Raw genomic sequence first — 6365 nt, 5'->3', positions numbered from 1 at the left:
ATGTGTGTGGACTACCGGGATTTGAACAGAGCTAGCCCGAAAGATGATTTCCCATTACCTCACATCGATGTGTTGGTAGATAATACAGCTCAATTCTCGGTGTTTTCCTTCATGGATGGCTTTTCTGGCTATAATCAAATTAAGATGTCGCCATATGATATGGAGAAAACAACGTTCATCACACTGTGGGGCACTTTTTGTTATAAGGTGATGCCATTCGGTCTCAAGAACGTCGGTGCCACGTATCAAAGGGCTATGGTGACTTTGTTTCATGATATGATTCATCATGAAATCGAATGTTATGTTGATGACATGATAGCAAAGTCCCAAACAGAAGAGGGGCATCTGGTAGATCTGGCCAAATTGTTTGACCGATTGAGACAATTCAGACTGAGGTTGAATCCGAATAAGTGCACTTTCGGAGTGCGGTCCGGTAAGTTGTTGGGGTTTATTGTAAGTGAAAGAGGAATCGAGGTTGATCCTGCTAAAGTAAAAGCAATACAAGAAATGCATGAACCGAGAACAGAAAAGGAGGTTCGTGGTTTCTTAGGTGGATTGAACTACATTTCACGGTTCATATCTCATCTAACAGCCACGTGCGAACCCTTATTCAAGTTGTTGAGAAAAGATCAAATGGTCAGGTGGAATAATGATTGCCAAGTGGCATTTGAAAAAATAAAAGAATATTTGCAAGAGCCTCCAATTCTGATGCCTCCTGTGGAGGGACGACCGTTAATTCTGTAATTGACAGTCCTCGAGGGGTCTATGGGGTGTGTACTGGGGCAGCATGACGAGTCTGGTCGAAAAGAGCATGCAATTTACTACCTTAGCAAAAAGTTTACCGACTGTGAGACAAGATATTCACTGCTCGAGAAAACTTGTTGCGCTTTGGTATGGACTGCTCGCCGACTGAGACAGTATATGCTGGTTCATACCACTTTGTTGATTTCCAAGATGGATCCGATCAAGTATATATTTGAGAAGCCAGCATTGACCGGACGGGTTGCGAGATGGCAAATGATTTTGACTGAATATGATATCCAGTATACCTCTCAGAAATCAATCAAGGGGAGTGTATTATTTGATTACCTCGCCCAGCAACCCATTGAGGATTATCAACCGATGAAGTTTGAGTTCCCTGATGAGGACATCATGTTTCTCAGATCGAAAGATTGTGAGGAACCGATCCCGGAGGAGGGGCCTGACCCTGAATCCAAATGGATTCTGATGTTTGATGGGGCCGTTAACGTGAATGGTAGTGGAGTTGGTGTTGTTTTGGTGACGCCGAAGGGATCCCACATTCCTTTTGCTGCCCGACTAACATTTGAATGCACCAACAATGTGGCTGAATACGAAGCTTGTATCTTAGGGGTCGAAGAGGCGATTGATTTGCGGATCAAAAACCTTGTTATCTATGGAGATTCAGCTTTGGTTGTGAACCAGGTTAACGGGAAATGGTATACGCATCAATCTCATTTAGTTCCATACCGGGATTATTCGAGGAGATTGTTGACGTTCTTCACCAAGGTGGAATTACACCATGTGCCGAGAGAAGAGAATCCTTTGGTAGATGCTTTGGCTACTCTAGCTGCCTTGATGAAGGTGCAGTGGTGGAATCAGTTCCCTAGTGTTGAGGTGGGACGTCTGGATAGACCGACTTATGTATTTGCTGTTGAGGCGGCGCCTGATGATGAAAAGTCGTGGTATTATGATATCAAGCGCTATCTGGAAACCCAAGAGTATCCCGAGGGAGCGTCTAAGAAAGACCGAAAGACTCTGAGGAGGTTGGCCATGGTGTTTTATCTGAACAAGGATGGGGTTTTGTACAAGAGGAATTTCGATTGGGTGTTGCTTAGATGTGTCGACGATAAAGAAGCGAGCCAATTGATGAAAGAGGTGCACGAGGGGTCGTTTGGTACCCATGCCAATGGGAATGCAATGGTGAAAAAGTTGTTAAGGGCCGAATATTATTGGATGACAATGGAGGCCCGGTGTTTCAACTTCATGCGAAAATGTCATAAATGCCAGATTTATGCTGACAAGGTGCACGTGCCTCCAAACCCGTTGAGTTTGATGTCGTCTCCATGGCCGTTTGCTATGTGGGGCATTGATATGATCGGAAAGATCGAGCCTACGACTTCGAATGGGCACCGGTTCATATTAGTGGCTATTGATTACTTCACCAAGTGGGTGGAAGCGGCGTCTTATACAAATGTGACGAAGCATGTCGTTGCCAGGTTCCTCAAGAGAGACATCATTTGCAGATATGGGGTTCTTGAAAGGATCATTACTGATAATGGTTCTAATCTCAACAACAAGATGATGGTAGAACTGTGCCGGGAGTTCAAAATCGAGCATCACAATTCTTCTCCTTATCGTCCGAAGATGAATGGGGCAGTCGAGGCGGCTAATAAGAATATTAAGAAGATTGTGCAGAAAATGGTCGTGACCTATAAGGATTGGCACGAGATGTTGCCGTTTGCATTGCATGGGTATCGAACCTCGGTGTGTACATCTACTGGGGCAACGCCTTTCTCGCTTGTGTATGGGATGGAAGCCGTGTTACCGGTTGAGGTCCAGATTCCGTCGTTGAGAGTCCTGATGGACGTGAAATTGAAAGAGGCTGAATGGGTAAGGACTCGGTATGAAGAGTTGAGCCTGATTGAGGAAAAGAGGCTGGCGGCCATTTGTCATGGGCAACTGTACCAGTAGAGAATGAAGCGTGCTTTTGACCGAAAGGTGCGACCTCGTGTGTATCGCGTAGGAGATATGGTGTTGAAAAGGATCCTTCCTCCTCAGATTGATCGTCGGGGCAAGTGGACACCCAATTATGAGGGTCCATTCGTGGTCAAGAAGGTTTTCTCTGGCGGAGCCTTGTTGTTGACGACCATGGATGGCGAGGATTTTCCATCCCCTGTGAATGCAGACGCAGTTAAAAAATACTTCGTATAAGAGACCCGCTGGACGAAAAGAATAAAATAGTCCAGGCAAAAATAGGCATCCCGGCGAACCAGAAAAAATGAAAAAAGGTTCGGGCAAAAATTAGGGATAAAAAGAAAAAACTGTACACCCGGCAAGTCGAAAACCCCACAAGGGCGGCTTGGGCAAAAAAGGGTATCCCGGTGGACTGAAAACCCGAAAGGGCGGTCCAGGCAAAAGAGGGAATGAAACGAACAACTACGTCTAGCATGATCGTTTGTGCTGTGGATATGACTCCTGGATAATCCCCGGCAGAGATCGGTCGGAAGCGTCTTGTTCAGAAGGCAGAAAGCGCGGAGAGTCTTGAGGACATATGGATTGTAACCGGGTTGGAACTCGATGAGATCACGGTTTCACATTGCCATTAGGATAGATTTTCCTTTTGTGCGCAATCACCTCTTTTCAGGGATTGCTTCCTGTGTATTGCTCAGTTACGAGCCACCTTTTTCAATCAATAAAAATGCGTATTCAGTCAAATGATTTTGTTTTTGTTTTCATTACCGCTTTGATTGTGAAAACATCTGTTTATTTTGATAAGAATCTTTGCATTTTAAGACATAGGGATCCCTTCCAATGCATGTTTATAGGATTGAGAACTTGAAATCTTATTCGGAAGGTAGAGTGACCTGGGTGTTGAGATTTTGGCACGCCTGGGGCACGTTTTTATCTAACGATCTCTTTTGCAGGTGCTGTTAGACATTTTCACTCACTTGCAGGTTGTGATGTGAAGCTTTTTGATGAAAGAATCCTTTGAGTCCAATCAAGGACAAGGAGTTGAAGAATGGTTTAAAGACGGCGAGAAAATTGCGACGATCCTTGAGGGTTAATCAAGAAGACTCTTCAAAGTCTGAGGACTGGAGAGTTAGCCCGAATCTGAGGAGATCGATTGTCTCGGAGTATAGAGAAGTCGAGAATACAAGGTGATGAATCAAGAAGACTCTTCAAAGTCTGAAAGAGTGGAATTGATACTTTAGTCAGATGGTGAATACCGGTGTTCGACGAGTCGATAGGTGTTCCGTGTCCAATGTGCCGTATCTCCCCAGCAGGTTCGAGATCGGTATTTCTTCGGCAGCCAGGCCTGAAGGTTATTGTTTCCCCTAGCAGGGTGGAGTTTGTTATATCCCCAGCAAGTCAGAAGGTTGCCGTTTCCCCAGCGGAGGTGTGCGTCGGTAGCTGTTTCCCAGCGAAGTCCCCAAGCGGATCGAGTTCAGTGGAGGTCATCCTTAGTAAGGGTTTCTTTCCCTAGCAGCAGTGCTATTCCCCAACAGGGTGGAGATTGGAGCGATATCGGGTTCCTCGGCAGAGTTGCTCGTGCTGTCCCCTGAGGGGGATGTTTCTTATGCATTCATCATTTAGAAAAGCATAGCATATTGCATAACTCATTGCGTAGCATTTCCATGGTTATGGAGCATTACGCTGTAAAAAAAACTCATGCATCAGCATTGCAAGCATAAACTAGTCTCAAGCCGTGGTTACCGTTTGAGAGTTGGTTTTGCTGATTGGTGAAGATGTTACTCTGAGGAGCTTAACATCGTGACGTTGGATCAACGCTACTCCCCAGTAGTAGGATATTGGAGGAAGAATTTCTCTCGTGCGAGATAAAAGGTAGAAGATGTTACTCTGATGAGTTCGGCATCGTGTTTTTGAATTAGCAATATTCCCCAATAATGCGATATTGGAGGAAAATTTTCCGTCGGGCGGAGATGGAAATGAAGATCGGAGAACGTTACGCAATCAGCGCGACTCAAGCCGTGGTTACCGTTTGAGAGTTGGTTTAGCCGGTTGGTGAAGATGTTCCTCTGAGGAGTTTAGCATCATGACGTTGGAGCAACAATATTCCCCAGTAGCGCGATATTGGAGGAGGAAATTCCGTCGGGCGGAGATGGAAATGAAGATCGGAGAACGTTACGCGATCAGCGCGGAGAACGAGGTTCAAATGGAGAAAAGGAAGTGTTGTGCATTTTCTGGAGAGCGAGGTTCAAATGGAGAAAAGAAAGTGCTGGGCATTTTCTGGAGAGCGAGGTTCAAATGGAGAAAAGGAAGTACTGGGCATTTTCTGGAGAGCGAGGTTCAAATGGAGAAAAGGAAGTGCTGGGCATTTTCTGGAGAACGAGGTTCAAATGGAGAAAAGGAAGTGCTGGGCATTTTCTGGAGAACGAGGTTCAAATGGAGAAAAGGAAGTGCTGGGCATTTTCTGGAGAACGGGGTTCAAATGGAGAAAAGGAAGTGCGGGGCATTTTCTGAAGAACGGGGTTCAATTGGAGAGTGGAGTTGAAGATTGTATCCGGGATGAGGTCCTCAGGATTGTCTTCTGATCATGTGTCACCTTAGACTTTGGCGAGGCCTAGAGAAGTCGTTATGGGTGTCTTCGAGGGAAGAAATGCACATGATTACCTTCCTGTTGTGAAGGTGTACCCTCTGATATGTCGCCATCAGAGTGGTGGTTGGTGTTATTTCCGGCGTTGCCAACGGAATTAACATGGGAAAATGCAGAACGGGGTTCATTGTTTGGCAGCAAGAGTGACGAAGTTGTCAGGGTTCAAATGCGGTGATCAGGGATCACTCGCGCGAAAAATTTTGGGGTTCAAGAAAAGCAAAAAAAAAATCAAAAGAAGTTTTGGGGTTCAAGAGAAAAAAAAAAGAAAAAAAAATCAAGAAGTTTTGGGGTTCAAGAAAAGCAAAAAAGATAATAATTCCCAACGGAGCGCAAATTGTTCGTCTGTTCTTGGTATTCAACCACTCTTCACTATGATCATCTGAAAGCCGAGGCTGTTCATATCGACAAGTTCACAGTGGATTGAATTGGGGCAGCTGTAACACCTCAAAATTTGCCCTCCTCTTCTTGGGACTAGTTTGAGACATTGCATTTCATATTTTAAAGCATTAGGCATTGCATTTTTGCATATCATCTGAAAGTGAGAAAGTCATCCTCCAAAGTCTTTTCAGAAGATGGAGAGGTTACATGATTCATGCCTGAAGGTCTCTATGAATGGGTGATCAACCATCTGAGGGTTTGCTTTTCACAAAGGTTTCAAAGGTTGAGCATCATCTTGTTTGAAAGGATATATTATCATCATCATGGTTCTATCATCTTCAAGAGTTGTAGAGCTTATCCTCAAGTTCCTTTGGATTAGGGTTTTGACCTCTGGTCAACCCTAATCAATGCATTCTTTCAACCAGGGTTTCTCAAGGAGATAAGGTATTTGCTGAAGAAGAGGATCACATGATTGCTATATTGAGCTTATATAAGCTAGGGTTTCATTTTTGAGCATTTTCCTCAAGTGGTAGAGGCTCAAACGGATCAGGGCATTTCAAGATCATCTGTGGACCACAAAAAGTCAACTGTGCAAGAGCTGAGGGCTATGAGTTGGGGAGATGAATTTAAA

The sequence above is a fragment of the Lathyrus oleraceus genome, chromosome 1 (genome assembly GCF_024323335.1).
Source record: "Lathyrus oleraceus cultivar Zhongwan6 chromosome 1, CAAS_Psat_ZW6_1.0, whole genome shotgun sequence".
Taxonomy (NCBI): domain Eukaryota; kingdom Viridiplantae; phylum Streptophyta; class Magnoliopsida; order Fabales; family Fabaceae; genus Lathyrus; species Lathyrus oleraceus.
This window is presented reverse-complemented; position numbering follows the sequence as displayed.